The following is a 17500-nucleotide window of genomic DNA, read 5'->3' as shown; positions in this document are numbered from 1 at the left end:
TCTCTCTCTCTCTCTCTCTCAAACTAATAAACCTTCCCAACATTAAGCCTTAATGACGACTACTGTTGTTTTTCTGTGAAATGAAAAGTTCAAAAGAAGGGCGATGAACTATATTTCGTCAACTGTGATCTGTTTTTAGAAGGAAAAAGGCTGGATTTGCTCTCGGACTCTTTTATTTTTCTCGAACGAGGATTTCACTCATGAACAATCCGTCGCGTCGGAAGGTAATTTCGTCGAATAAACGGCTTGGCAACTGTCAGTTTTTGACAGGAAGGACAGACCATTTGTTCATCAGATAAAAGATAAGGAATCTTTTTCATTCTTACCGGTAACTTAGGACTCAATATATATATATATATATATATATATATATATATATATATATATATATATATATATATATATATATATGTATATATATATATATATACTAAATAATCTTGTAAGTATTCCGGGGTCAGTTCTTTTTCAGCTAGCATTTACTTCTTCGTAACGAGTGACTCTCCATCTTTCGATTTTCTTAATGATAGCTTCGACTGAATACATTCACGGGCATATCAAGGTCTTTTTCAGCTTCAAATTATTCCCTTCGTATCTCCTATTCATCACCTCACGAAAGCGTTCCATCCACAGTGACCTTTCTTCATCCTCTCTTGTTATAACTAAATAAGAGCTTGGTCCATTTATTCAAATGACTTTATTATTGAACAATGACCACGGTCAATCTGAAATGAACATAAAACATATTAAGAATAAATGATGAACAATGTATATAACTCAAATGAACATAAAACATATTAAGAATAAATGATGAACAATGTATATAACTCAATGTTTATAACCCTCTATCTCCCCCCAAGTTTTTAAACGGCCTTTTAAAATGTCTCTCGTGGAGGTCGGTTTAAAACTGATGTCAAAACATTGGGTGGCAATTAAACGTCCAAATTATAGGTTCATGAACACTAAACTCCCGCTCGCACGTGAAGGAACGGAAACTTGAAAAACAATTATTGTCATGTGTTGATCATGATGACACTATAGCTAGTTCATCTCGAAATCACAGTGCCATGCTGGCGGTCGACGGGTACGACTGGACTTGCGTTGCTCCAAATTTGGCATGGCAGGAGTTAACTGCGATGGAGAGTTTGTGCTATCATTGGGAGGCGGAATCTCTGCTTGATGATTCGCAGTGTTACCGAGGTCGTTGGGATAGCATTCCAGAGCAGCAACATCAAAATGAATGTTAGGGGTAGTACCACTCGGTAACGGCAAAGTGGTCAATGGAAGAGTACCATGTGTGTCCGGATTTTGGGTTGTCGGAATGGTGTCCTTCGCAATGGTCTCAGACGTTTTAGTGGTCGAAGGATTGGCAATAGGTACAATCTGATTCCGATTATAGTCATCTCTAATTGTACGGACTTCTGGAATACTCCTGACAGGCACGTATTGTCTCAAAAACTTCCGGTTCCTTAGCGTGACCCTACCAGAGCCATCAACTCTGACGACGTATTGGTCGAATTGGCGGACTTCTATGATGACACCGGTTTTGTCCCATTTCAGGGGGTGATTTCCTGTTTGATTTTGGATTCATACCAGTCACTCGTAAGGTGGTGGTTGTGGTCGTGAAACTCTTAACTTTCCATATATATATGTTTGTGTTTACTGATTATTACCGTTTGTTATCGGGCATTATAGTTCATCGTCGACATGGAGTGAAGGATTACCTCGGTGAAGGCAGCATAAAGGCAAGCGATGACAGAAATATGTGACGTACCTATTTGGGCCTGATACACTTCTCCCCCCGGGCGAGAGTATCACGAACATTTATGCCCCTAAACATTAAAATGGAATTGTTAATCGATTAACGAAAGAAATAGTCATCATTGGGGAGAACACTGCCGGCTGGAATCGAGTGACTCTTCTTGGGACAGATTGACCGTGGTCATAAATAAGAGCTTGGTCCATTTATTCAAATGACTTTATTATTGAACAATGACCACGGTCAATCTGAAATGAACATAAAACATATTTAGAATAAATGATGAACAATGTATATAACTCAAATGAACATAAAACATATTAAGAATAAATGATGAACAATGTATATAACTCAATGTTTATAACCCTCTAATAACAGATCCATCTCCCTTTTTGATGGGTATATATATCTTCTTCTTTGCACGGATAGAGATTTTATTAATAATTCTATGAGTGATTCTTACTCCATAGCTTTGTCAGCCTCATCTGGTTTTCTGTCTAAATATTCTCTCCTGTTATTCCGGGCCTTTCTTTGGATCTTGCTGTTAATTTTTGGAATAATTAGCATGTTTTACCTAATAATTTCAGTTACTTCTGCAAAAATCTTCAACAATCAATTTCTCTCTTAGTCTCCATTTTATAGTATCACACGTGTTATTTCTTATCCATGGCCTTTTATTTGTAACTGCTTGTCCCAAAACTTTACTACCATCTGACTGATCAATGTTTTGAATACCACACCATTCTTCATTAAATGTCTGCTCTCTGAGTCTCAAACTCTCTAAGATTGCAAATCAATTCCTACTTTCAGTTATAAATGTCTCTCTGTGCTCATCTTCTAAAAATTTGCTTCTATTGAACATAGTTATTCTATATAAATTTCTTTTGGTTGCTTTCAGTTTTAATTTCAGTCTGGCAATGAGGAGTTCGTGATCATTACTAATATCCACACTTCTATAGTTTCTTTCATTTCGTAGAGTCGTCCTTCTCTCTTCATTAACGCTATGTGATCTATTTGATTTTTGTAATTGCCACATGGTGAAGTTCATGTATATTTGAAATTTTATTGTTTTTCTACTCTTCTATTAATAAATGATTAGTGAAATAGAATTGAAAAAAAAAATACCAATGGAATCCACCTACTAGGCAAAAATTATAGTGTATGCACCAAGTACAAGAGTGATATAAGAAGCTGCTTGACAGGCTTTCAGCCTGTAAAAATGTACCCCACTGACATAGTTGTACATTACAAATCTTTGAGTTTTTTTTTTCTTTTGTCATCTGAACCTTCTATGTTTATTCATGCACTAAAACTGCAGTTATCATTATCCCTTTCGAGCAGAATTGAAAAATAAAGTCAGTAAAATAATAAAAAAAAATCAACAGGCAATTGAGGCTGTTTATCTATGATTGTATGTGTTTTGTAATCGTGTAGTATCTAATATGTAATTCCAAAGTTCACCTCACCATTTACAGAGCCATGTTTTTCCAGCAAAGAAAGTACACACCTGTGTTTATGTGTGTGCAGGTTTATGTTTTGGCCCTGAAAAAAAATTGGCTGATATATACTTTAAGGAAATTATCAGTATTTTGGATGATATTTCAGCCATTTATCCCTCAACGGATTAGTTACATTATAAGGTATGAAAATAATTGATAAGTAACTAGGGTATACAAAATGATTATAATTTCTCCATATTTTCCTAAAAGTTTCCTCAAAATAGGGACGATCGGTAGGAATTTTATTGGAAAAAATTCTATTTCATTTTTGTGATTCATGAAAGCTTTTCCTAAAATTTTTGAAAAAGAATTGGTTTCTTTCCAGTCAATGACTGCGACTGCGATTCATTTCAAAAGAGTATTGGATCTAAAATAGATTTAGAATCACGTTGTAAAGATAAAGTATTCGGTTTTCTTTTCGGGGAACTGGGTTACTGTATATTTGAATTATTATGAAGTTTATATTGTTCTGCCTTTTAAAACTTTTTAAACCACGAGGACCTTCATGGCAGCAAGGAAAACTACTATTCGTAATGCAATTTTGTTTCATACTCTGATTACACCCTTTTCCACGAATATATTAAACTTCATTCCCTATTATAATATTTTATAAATATATGATATATTCATACACACACACACACACACACTCGCCCACACACATACACACACGTATATATATATATATATATATATATATATATATATATATATATATATATATATATATATCCATATATATATATATATATATATATATATATATATATATATATATATATATATATATATATATATATATATATATATATATATATTTAAATATATACATATGTAGATATATATATATATATATATATATATATATATATATATATATATATATATATATATATATATATATATATATGCAAAAGAACCATGCGGAAAATGAAAATATGGAATATAAAATTAAGTCCAGACTAATTTCCTGGATTTTTTTTTCTTTTTTTTTAACAAATAATATAGAAATGTAGGCTACAGTCAAAAAAGGATACTCGGTTATCAGAAGGTTATATTTTCCCAATATAGTGTTATATAGGCTTAGTGCAAGTACTATGAAATGACTAAAAACATCAAGGAATGTTTATCATTTAAATGATATAATATCAGCAACCTAAATCCTTCAAAGCACCACAGATTAAGAAAGTGAAAGTAAAATTGAAGGAGCGCTAAAAAATATGAAAGGTGAAATAAATTTTTAAGGACTTGAAATTTTAACAATTATTATTATTATTATTATTATTATTATTATTATTATTATTATTATTATTATTATTATTATTATTATTAGTTAAGATACAACCCCAGGTGGAAAAGCAGGATGCTATAACCCAAAGGGCTCCAACAGGGAAAAATAGCCCAAAAGGAAATAAAGAAACGATATGAAAAGTAATGAACAATCTATATAAACTATTTTCAAAACCGTAAGAAAATTACAACAGATATTTTGTATATAAACTATAAAAAGACTTATGTCCGCTTCTACAAGATAAAAACATTTGCTGCAAATTTGAACTTTTGAAGTACTACCGATTCACAGCTGGAATGAAACCTCTGGAATACTGTGTATTATTCAGCCTCATGATGGAGAAGGCCTGATTACTATAATTAATTGCGTAAATAGTATTTTGATCAATTCTCATTTTTTATACAAGGTGTCCATAGCCGGGGGAGCAGAACATACACGTTGAAAAGGTTAAAACGGTTAAAACACTGGAAATACAAAAGTTATAAATATTTCACCGATAGCTAGAGTGCTAAATAAGGAAGGACTACTATAGATCTTTTTATTTCTGTAACAAGCCAAATATAGGTAAAGAGAGTAAAGGTGCGTTAAATGAGTTTCAACTGATTATCACCGAATCACAATCTATTGCCATTAACGAATATGCGTAAAGCCAGATTCTTTCGAAAAGATCAGTTTATAGCTATTAAATCATCAGAACAAAATATATACGCTATAGAAAAGTACATCAACCCTAAACAGATATACATATATTAGTTACTTTGCATAATATTCCATTCAATAATATAAATCATTTATGTTAGTTACCTGAGTAAATTTCATTTTTTCTTGAAACAAATTTTATAGCCGCAATGCAATGCCAATATTATCATAAATTTATATATTTTTTGTGAGCATCTTACTCCTCTTACATTGCGAAGTTTTCAATTAGATCATTATTAACGTTCGTCTAACTTTCCATAGATTATACCTACTTATCTTCGAAGATATTGTGACGAGCCAAGAGAAGGTTGTGACTCAAAGAAAGGATGAAAGCAACTGAGTGACTTTATTACAGAACACTCTCCTTTATATACAAAAACTCAATACAACAGGAAATTTCCTATTCAAACCGACACATCGGTTAACAGTTAACGGTGAGAAAAACATACATGTTATTGGAGGTTCTTTTTAGTGCGAGGGGAGAGCGAAGATACAAGCATAATATATATAAAAAATGAAATGTCGTTACTATGTACAATCGTGTGACACACGGTTGGTACATGGCTCCCCCCCCCCCCCTAAAAATGACATACTGTGCATGTTAAATAGGGCGCCATGATCTAGAGAGGCGAGCTTTAGGCGGGTCATCTGGCTGGAGATAAGCAGGTTTTAGACGATCAATGGAGACCCAGTCTTCTTTGCCACGAATGTTTAGTAGGATTGCTTTCGGACTGCGTCGGATCACAAAGAAAGGGCCCGTGTAAGGGGGCGTTAGCGGTGGCTTGCTAGCGTCGTTGCGCAGGAAGACGAGCATTGCAGAGTGCAAGTGTGTCGGTATGTGATGCTTCACTAGGGGCTTGTAAGTCTGGCGACATGGAGTAAATTTTCCCACGACGTGAGGAATGTGCTGGAGATCGTCAGAGGTGGTTGTAGACGGAAAAAAATTGGCATGGACGACCAACAGGTCGCCATACACCATTTCAGCTGCCGAGACGTCAAAGGCGTCTTTAGGAATGGTCCTTAGTCCCAGGAGGACCCAGGGAAGCTCAGTAAACCAGTTGGGATCCTTGCAGCAGGACATCAAAGCTGCTTTGAGGGTGCGATGAAAACGTTTAACCATTCCATTGGCAGCGGGGTTGTAGGCAGTTGTCTGATGTAGGGTGATGCCCAGGAGATTCGCTAATGATGTCCACAATTGAGAGGTGAAAGTGGTATCCCTGTCAGAAGTAATATGCTCAGGGATACCAAATCTTGCAATCGATCCTGAGAGTAAGGCAGATGTACATGAGGCGGACATTGCAGTTTCCATGGGAATGGCTTCAGGCCAACGAGTGGAGCGGTCGATGACGGTAAACAGGTAACGATGTCCTTGTGATGTGGTAAGGGGCCCACAACGTCAACGTGAATATGTGGGAAACGACGCTGAGGTTGAAGAAAGGTGCCCACTCCTGAATCCGTGTGTCAATGTACTTTGGAAGATTGACAAGAAGTACAGGCGCAGACCTAATCCTTAGAATCCTTAGAAATGCCGTGCCAAATGAACTTCGTCTTCAGCAGCTGTACAGTAGAACGGCACGAGGGATGTGAAAGGCCGTGAATGAAATCAAACACCTGCCGGAGCATGGGAGCAGGAATCCAAGGACGCGGTCTACCAGTACTGACATCACAGAGGAGGGTGGTGTTGGAGTCTTCGAGGGGGAAGTCTTCCCAACGGAGGGATGTGCAGGATGTCCTACATGCTTGATACTCCGGATCCTATCATTGGGCTTCAGCCAAAGCATTGTAATCCAATCTCAGTTGAACGGCAGCCAACGTGTTTCTTAACAGGGCAATGGCAACGGGATTCATTTTTCCAGGGACGTATTGAAGGGTATAATTGTATTCAGCCACTGCGGAGAGATGTCGGCATTTACGGACCAGGCATCAGACTGTCGAGTAAAGGCGTGCACCAGAGGCATGTGGTCTGTACGAATGACTAAGGGCATACCTTCTAAGAAATGTTGAAAGTGACGGACAGCTAAGTGCACCGCCAGCAATTCGCGATCGAAGGTAGAATAACCCGATTCTGCCTTGGACAATTTTCTGCTGAAGAAGGTCAATGGGCGTGGTGACCCGTTGACCACCTGCTCGAGTACTGCACCAATAGCGACGTCGCTGGCATCGGTGGAGAAAAAGAAAGGGGCATATGGGATAGGAAAAGTGAGAGCCGCAGTGGTTGATAGGGCCTTCTTTGCAATGCAGAAGGCCGATTCTTGAAGGGGACCCCACTTTAGTTCCTTTGGCTTGCCCTTGAGGGCGGCATAGAGGGGAGCAAGATTGGCGGCAATGGCTGGCAGAAAACGGTAATAATAGTTGATCATGCCAAAGAATTCATGCAGAGCTTTGACGGTCGAGGGCGCGGGTAAGTTCTGAACGGCTGTTACCTTCTCAGGGAGGGGATGGACTCCTTCAGGAGTGATTCGGTGCCCTAAGAACGACATTTCGCTGGCAACAAAGGTACATTTCTCGTACCGGACAACAATGGTGTTTTGTTGCAGGTGGTCGAGCACGATGCGCAGGTGACGGAGGTGTTCCTATTTTGAGGAGGAGAACACAAGTATGTCGATCATATAACATACACAGAAGGGGAGGTCCCCTAAGATGCCATCCATGAGATTTTTGAAACGTGACCCCAGCATTACGAAGGCCAAAACAGGAGTAATTGAAGGTGTATGTACCAAACTGAGTGGTGATGGTGGTCTTGGGGATGTCTTCTGGGTTCATAGACACCTGATAATGCCCCTTCAGGAGGTCAAGCGTGGAGAAAACCTTCGCTTTGTGGAGGTAGGAGGTCACGTCGGCGTTGTTTGGGAGTGGGTAGTGATCCGGTTCTTTTTGCATGTTCAGGCGCCTGCAATTAGGGGCCCGTCCTCCTGATATGGTGATAAATACCGTGCTTGGCAGGAGCCGTGGGCGTTTGGCAAGTTTCTGGACGGAAAACTTCCGGGTACGACGTGAGGAGGTGGGTGTAGCACTCCGTGGGTGCGCTGATGTGGAGAGCGTGGCTAGAGGGTTGAAGAGGTGTCGACAAGTACGAGTCTGCGTTGACCAATCGTCGGTGGGCAACATCAACCAGAAGGTGGAAATGAGAGAGGAAATCCAAACCGGGTATTGGCAATTTGAAGTCAGCAACGATAAACTTTAAATTAAATTTACCATTTCCAAACGATAATATAAGGTTCTCGTAACCGTAGGTGGGTATCGCAAATCCGTTGGCAGCTACCAAGTGGACATCAGCAGATGTAGACAGACTAAGTCGTGTCCTGAAGAGTTCCCTTGGCAAAAGAGAACGACAAGCACCTGTGTCTACCAAAAATTGCACACCTGTTCCTGCATCATGTAAAAAGAAAAGATTAGAAACACAGGAGGCCACCGCCATGAGCGATGGCCTACTCACACGTTTTTTGACCACTGACAATCCTTGGCACATTTCTGTAGTGGTAGTAGGAAAACTGCGGAGGATGGGAGGTAGTAGGTGGCTGTAGAGGTCATTGGTTGGGGCGCGAGCGAGTGGTGGGTGGTGGGTGGCTTTTTCACCGCTTCGGCACGTCACGGGGTAGGCGTGTATATCCTACGGCATTCACGTTGTCAGCTTTGGTTGACGTTGAATACACGTCCTCTTCGTTAGGAGTGGAGGCGTTAATGGAGGTCTTGAAGTGGCTGTCCATAAGGGTGTCGGCCTTGGTCCTCAAGTCTTTTATTGATAAAATGTCGACATCGGGTATGGCAGCACGTACAGGTTCTGGTAAACGGCGTATCCAAAGGGCACTAAGTAAGTTCTCCTCACGAGGAGAGACGTCTGCGGCAGGTTGCAGGCGAACGATACTGGTCATTTCCCTGAGGGCGAGCGAAGCCCTTTGGTCCGTCAACGATTCTTGAGAGAGCTGAAAAACCTTTGCTATATGGGTAGCTGGCGACGGCGAGTACTGCTGCAGAAGGAATGTTTTGAGGGCGTTATACTATTGGGGTGTCTCCTTGTTCGCAAAGCCAGTCGGATATTTCTGGAAAGGTGTCCTCGGGTATCGCCACGAGAACATAATCTGCTTTCGGGGTTGCGCGAGTCACGCCATTGATGCGAAAGTGGACTTCTGCGCGCTGAAACCAAGCAAACGCCTCTCCGTTGGCGAATGACAAAAGTTTCAATGGGGTAGCCGCAGAGCCAACTTCCGTAGAATTCGCCATAGTACCAACGACGAAGGGGCGAGGGGGGTAGTTGGAAGGCGGGAGGAGTGAGTTGACTTCCGGGGTCACCAATGTGACAAGCCGATAGAAGAAGGTTGTGACTCAAAGACAGGATGAAAGCAACTGAGTGACATTATTACAGAACACTTTCCTTCATATACAAAAACTCAATGCAACAGGAAATTTCCTGTTCAAACTGACACGCATCGGTTAACAGTTAACGGTAAGAAAAACATACATGCTATTTCAGATTCTTTTTATTGCGAGGGGAGAGCGAAGATACAAGCATAATATATACACAAAATGAAATGTTGTTACTATGTACAATCGTGTGACACACGCTTGGTACAATATTAAATGGATAAACATACTGTACTACGCTCTTATATTAAAACCAGACAAAATATCGCTGGGGTGTTTTTTTATATTCTAATAGGAAAATATCATTACTATTGGGCTGTCTAAAAACTTTTCGGTTCTTGGTTCTTTATGAATGAGGTTACTGATCATATCTTTAATAAGGTAGTAACCCATCAAGTTTTATCGCAGCCGTGATAAAGAAGTTACCCTTGAAATGTGAAATTTTCTCCCGAAGCCCCGCCCTTGTCTGCACTCCTGTTTGGAAAAAAGAAATTCGCGGCCCAGCGCTTTGTTATAGTGAGAGAGCGTCCGCGAAGCAATGAAAGGGTGTGTGATGGCGGTGGGTGGGGTTTTTTTTTAACCCGATAGATTTAGCCTTGCTGCTAAGACCAGCTCTGAGCATCCACACTAGGATCGGTCCACTATCAACTCTCATACGTTTTCTTATTTCTGTTTTTCTCTTTTTGTCAACACTTCTAATCAAACTCTGATCTTTCAATCTCTCTTGGCTTTGAAAATTACCAATACTTGGAATAAACTTCCAGCATAGGTAGTAAACAGTAACACTGTGAACAAGTTCAAGAATAAGTTAGACTACATCATAAGAACTCTTTTCTGAATGCTTAAAGGAAATCGCTCTCTCAAAGAGCAATTGGAGTCTCCATGGATGGACTAAAAAGTCTTTGAGACATCCAAAATCCTTGTAAATCCTTGTATCTCTCTCTCTCTCTCTCTCTCTCTCTCTCTCTCTCTCTCTCTCTCTCTCTCTCTCTCTCTCTCTCTCTCTCTCTCTCTCTTACTGGTGCTATAAAATACACCTCAGACGTAATTAAAAAAAACAAAAAAACTTAGATTGAAAGTTATAGTGTCTTTTCCCCTTGACCTATTGAAGAACTGTTCCACTCTTCTTAAATGAAGCATTTGATCTTTTTTATAGAAGAGAAATTATCATACATTTACAAAACTCATAGCCTCGGACCATGGCTCAAATGATCAGAATTTTCAATGCATGTGAGGTAAACTGTTCATTGTTGAAGTTTATTTTTTTTTGCATATGATATAAATTAATGGAAGGAAAAAAATCAATTGTGAATGTCATATCAATGATCATTAATGCTCGTAGATGTTTTGGATGGTAATCTTGTTTTTCTCTTATAACGATTGTACTCGCTAAGAAAATATCCCTAATATTTCCTTGATATTTTGCCACCAATTTCCTTTCGTCTATATATTTCACAAATCCCACCTTCGTCATAATCAGAGGCTATAGTTATTTTTCTTTGAGATTATACTACTAAAAAACTGCCTTAACATTTTCAATTAGCTCCAATAGAGTAAGCTATGGGTAATTGGAAAAAAAGTTAAAACCATATATTAGCATCTGTATATATATATATATATATATATATATATATATATATATATATATATATATATATATATATATACACACACATATATATGTTGGTGTGGTATGGTTATTGACATACATTCCTGTTCTAATCAAATGCCTCTTCAATGTGTTGTAATATTTAGACTTGGTAGGTTGCTTCTTCTAAATAAGTCTAAGTAAGTTAACTTTAAAACAGTTTATTCCTTTAAAACAGTTATTAACATCTCCATCATAGGAGTATAGATAGTTTGGTCAGATGACCATTCCGTATGACAACTTGATCAGAACTGACTAAAATATCAATATCAAAGATACCGTATAGTCAGTTATCTCAGCATTTAAAGATATAATGTAAACTAAACATTATTAGAGGAAGACACCTGGATCCGGTGAGACACAACTCTTTCTCACGGTTTGTATTTGTGTTTACTCTTCATAAAAATTTTACATTGCTAAGGTTTGGCATTCGCATCCTGGTTAGGACTGACTATGGCATTTCTCACACTCGCTCCTAACTTCCACATTGACCTCTTAGGTCATGGATTTAAACATGTAATTTTACATACATTACATTAGCTCGGTCAGCTACCTTCAATTAATTGAACTCTAATGACACGTTCAAAATATGTTTACTAGGAGTGTGACTGGATTTATATATATATATATATATATATATATATATATATATATATATATATATATATATATATATATATATATATATATATATATATATATATTTATATATATATATATATATGTATATATATATATATATATATATATACATATATATATATATATATATATATATATATATATATATATATATATATATATATATATATATTTATATATATATATATATATATATATATATATGTATATATATATATATATATATATATATATATATATATATATATACATATATATATATATATATATATATATATATATATATATATATATATATATATATATATATATATATATATTATATATATATATATTATATATATATATATATATATATATATATATATATATATATATATATACATATATATATATATATATATATATATATATATATATATATATATATATATATATATATATATATATTTTAACTTCAGCCATAAGCAAATGGTTAAGGATGAATGGTCAAATAGGCACATTAAAAAAAATTGCATACCTAACAGATATTGTCAAATCAAAATGAAAAAATGTATGGTAAATACAGATCATATATATGGTACATTGCTAGCAAACGATTATATAATACCAATAAAAAAAAAAATACTGATATACATATGATTCGGTAACTTGTAAAGAATAATTGTTACCTTTGTCAAAAACATAGATTATCATAATACGGTAACTAATAAAGAATATTTGCTACCTTGGTAAAGATATAATTTTAGTGCACAAACACAAATTCCTGGTACGTACACGCGCCACGGTTTCGTTTATATATATATATATATATATATATATATATATATATATATATATATATATATATATATATATATATATATATATATATATATATATATATATATATATATATATTTTTATTTATAGGGCTTATATATTTTATTAGATGCCCATAGATTCTTTATTTTAACATTTAGGGCTTATATATTTTATTAGATGCCCATAGATTCTTTATTTTAACATTTAGGGCTTATATATTTTATTAGATGCCCAAAAAATGATTTATATTTTAAATGTTTTTTAAAATGTTTTTAAAATGTTTTTTAAAATGCAAATGTTCAAGAGTCTCTTCAACTACATATTACTAGCTTACTAACTGCTTTTCGTGCACAACACTTTTCCAAGACAATTGTACTCCTTTAAGCAAATGAAGGGGCCAACCTCAAACAGCTTTAGATTGAAATAAAATAGGAGTTTTGTCTGGACATGGCAAAACATTCAGTTTGATCTCCAACTTATTTTTTCTTAACCTACGCCAAACAAAGATGTTAATGACGATAAATATCATCACCGTAACGCTGATTGCTGCTAGTAACACATAGAAATGAAGGTCTGCATAAGACGATGTCGGGTGGTCCATCTCGGTTAACTTCATCAACCGCTTAGCCACTCGTGCATTGTATGGGAGAGGTAAAGATGGAATTGTAGTAGGCCTGTTCTCTGATGATAGTCTTGATTCCTCGGACCGTGTAATTCGTGGACGTACTGATACAACCATCTGCTGCAACAAAGATTTGGGAATAGGACGTGGATCCGTCCGAGCATGATACATTGAAGCCGGCCTTGTCGTATCGTATCCACGAGCCGTTGTTCAGTCTGCAATTGAACTTATTATCGTCAAAGGGATAAAGCTTTTTCAGACAATTTTCATGTGTATGGGAGAGAGCACCATTTAGCACTATACCTAACTCGCATGAATCCATTGAGTTTTTATGGAATTCAAAGGAGTCAGCTGTACATATTTTTTCATTCATTGAGTCTGAACAGTGAGTTAATTGATTTAAGTCTTTAATGACCATATATGTTTCCTTGTATGGGGAAATCAATACGTGTCCTGTCAAACTGGATATTACTGGATTTGAGTGATTCGTCATGAAAGTCGGAAATGGTGATATCCTGTAGGATAAAATGGAATTGTAATCAAAATCCTGTGATTTTTAACGCTTACTGTAATTAGGCTGTAATAAAATTGTAACCTACGTGCGTCTAACAAAGGAATATAACCTAATTTCTCCCGTCCGTTCTCCACAATTAACGTTAAGTCTCTTATCGGAAACAAATGCGCTGACAGTACACCTTTATTCGCTAACGTAATAGCTTCCACATAGTCTTTTGATTTCTCAATAAAATGTGCAATTTTATTATGGATATGATCTATTTTTGAATATTAATACGTTAATGTTGCCAACAAATCTTGTACTTCCATAATCTGACTTATATTACTAGAATGTTCGTTCACCAAACTCATAATTTGATTGATTGAAGCTAACTGATTCCTTAGTTCTGATAAAATCAATTCATTTTAATGAGTCAAAAACTCAATTTTCTTATTTTGATTACTAATCTTAAGACGATTGGAAATCCCTAAGCTTAAACTTGCAACAGAACCAAAGATGTTTAGTGCAGCAAAAATAAACGGTTTACGTTTTTCATGGTTATCGTGTCTTACTGTCCACATCAAAAGGTCACGAGCCAAAGATTTTGCCTCATAATTCTTATTTTGCAAGTCGTTGGATAGCATCTCTGCAACTTTTAGTGTCGATGCAAGCGAACTCTCTTTATTAAAAGGAAAGTGTCTTCTATGCATTTCATTTAATGAAACAGCAAACCTTGAAATAGCGCTCTTTAAGCTTGTGACGTCATTCTCTGGGAGAAAAATTGCTTGTATGCGTACTTCAACAACTACGTTACTTGATGTAATAAAAACGTCTTCTTGTCTCTCCAATATAGTGCCATATTCAAAATCTATACTATAAGTTTAGAACTCTTCCCACGCTAAAAAAATGTCTGAGCGAACAATATCACTCCTAACAATAAAAACTTCATCTTGGAAACCTGTAATGAGAAAAATATATGTAATTACTCCTGTATTAAGAAGAAAAAAATTTTAACATATAAATTTCATAGATAAAGAATAAAAAATACTTACCTCACTTCCTTCTCTCTTAATTTAAATTCCTATGTGAGCCAATGGTACAATTCTTTCATCAGTGGGCCGTTAATGTTTTCAAAATGTGAAATGGGCCTTCAAACTTAGGTGTTAGTTTATAATTGAGTCCCTTACGTACATTTACCAGTATATATACATTATCACCCACAGTATATGTTTTAGTTGGCTTCGCTATTTTATTTTGATTTCTTTTCATTATGATTTGTGATTCTTCTAGATTCTTTCGAAGGATATCAAAACGACTTTTGCTTGCATTTATACATTCTTTTAAAAGATTCGATAAATTAGTTGTAGGCGTTAATACATGGAAAGGCGTTCTAACTGGGGTACCATACAATGCCTCGTGTGGCGACATTTTAATTGATATATGATATGAGTGATTCAGAGTACTTAGTACCGCAGGTATTGCAATATCCCAGTTGCGGTCTGATCCCCCTAGTGTTAATCTTAATATGTTTAAAACCTTCCTATTCGCTCTTTCCACTAGCCCATTCGACTCTGGGTGATAGATCATGGTATTGATTTTCTTTATGCTAAGGAATTCACACCATGAGGTAAGAAAGTGATTATTAAATTCTCCACCCGAGTCTGAGATTATCATGTGTGGAATTCCATGTTTAAAAATGTAGCACTCGTAATACTTCCTAGCGCATTCAATCACAGTTTTAGTTTTAAGCGCTATTAGTTCTGTATATCGAGTCAAAGCATCTACAATTACTAAGAGGTGCTTATCTCCTCTCTCTGATTCGTAAAATCCTTTTAATAATCTAAATGTATTCTTTCAAAGGGTTGATTGGGCACGGGATAAGCCCCTAGGCTGACAGGTGTTTTCGTGTGCCCTTTGTTTTCCTGACAAGTGCGACAATTAGCTATGTATTTTTCTATATCTGTAAGCATCGTATGCCAATAAAACAATGATTTGGCTTTCTGTGACATTATGGAGAACCCCGGGTGTCCATCCAATGGGTTTGCATGCAACCAATTTAGGACAGGGGATATAAGTGAGATTGGTACCACTACCTGGTCGTTAGTCACATGTGGTGTATTGCGGGTTTTCCTTGTCAAGGATCTACACAGAATATTGTCTTTGATTATATAATTCTGCTGCGTATACTTTATATATTCCCTTTCCTTACAATTTCCTTTAAAAACATTTATAATTTTTTCAAATTTCTGATCTTTTCTTTGCTCAGTCTGTAATAATTCAGCACTCCAGCCCAGATCTTCTTGTTCAGATATAGTTTTAACAATAGGCATGGATGTTGATATATCTATTAATTCAGCTAAAGGCTCCGTACAAGATGACACGGGGTTACTTGATAATGCATCAGCAATGATATTTGATTTCCCAGGTAAATACCTGATTCTCGCGCAAAATTCTTGAATGATCAAATGCCACTGAGTTCGTTTGGGGCTGTGACTGAAGCCTTTAAAGAAGTCGGTTAGTGGTTTGTGATCAGTAATAACCTTAACGGGATAACCGTGTATTATGAACTTAAAATGCACTAGTGAATTAACAATAGCTAGCCCTTCCTTGTCTATTACTGCATACTTACTTTCGGATGTTCTCAGTTTTCGAGATTAAAAAGCTATCGGGAAAAATTGTTTATCATATAGCTGAAGCAATACCCCACCTACTCCTAAGTCTGAGGCGTCTGTTGCAATGAAGAATTCCTTACAGAAGTCAGGAAATTTTAAGATAGGAGAACTACACAGTTCATCTTTCAAGGTATTAAATGCATGTTGATGCTGCTCAGACCATATGAAATCTACGCCCTTTTTTGTAAGATCAGTTAGGGGAGCGGCTATTATTGAATAATTGCGTATAAAACGCCTGTAATATCCACTACACCCCAGAAATTGCTGTATTCCCTTGACATTAGTAGGTATGGGAAAGTTACGAATAGCTGACACCTTATCATGGACTACTTCAAGACCTTGGCTAGACACCGTAAAACCCAAATAGACCAATTCTGATTTGAAAAATTCACACTTACTGATCTTTACCCTTAAGTTATGTTGTCTTAGTCTCTGTAGTACTAGTTCTAGTTTACGTAGATGTTCTTCTAAGGTATTGGAAAAGATTACAAGGTCATCCATATAGGCATGCAATATATCCCCTAGCAGGTCTCCAAACACTATGTTAATCATTCTTGTAAATGTTATGGGAGCACAACGTAAACCAAAGGGCATACGTAAAAAATTCATAATGTCCCCTGGCTGTGCTGAAGGCTGTGTATGGGATACTATTTTCTTCTTATGATATCTGGTAAAAGCTTTTAAGTAAGTCCAAACTGGTAAAATATTTATTCTGACCTAACAAAGATAAAATATCGTCAGTACATGGCACTGGGAATCGATCAGGGATCGTTTCCTCATTCAAGCGACGGAAATCTACGTAGATACGCCATGTTCGATCTTTTTTCGGTACAGCTATTAATGGAAAATTATATGGGCGGTTCGATTTCCCAATGACTCCTTCTTCTAGCATTTTACCTACTTCATCATTTATCTCATTCTGGAATTTCATAGGGAGTCTGTACGAGGGTACATAGATAATTTTCTGCTTGTCCTTTAACCTTATTTGATGTTCTATGACATCTGT

The sequence above is a fragment of the Palaemon carinicauda genome, chromosome 17, assembly GCF_036898095.1.
Source record: "Palaemon carinicauda isolate YSFRI2023 chromosome 17, ASM3689809v2, whole genome shotgun sequence".
In the NCBI taxonomy this organism is placed as follows: domain Eukaryota; kingdom Metazoa; phylum Arthropoda; class Malacostraca; order Decapoda; family Palaemonidae; genus Palaemon; species Palaemon carinicauda.
This window is presented reverse-complemented; position numbering follows the sequence as displayed.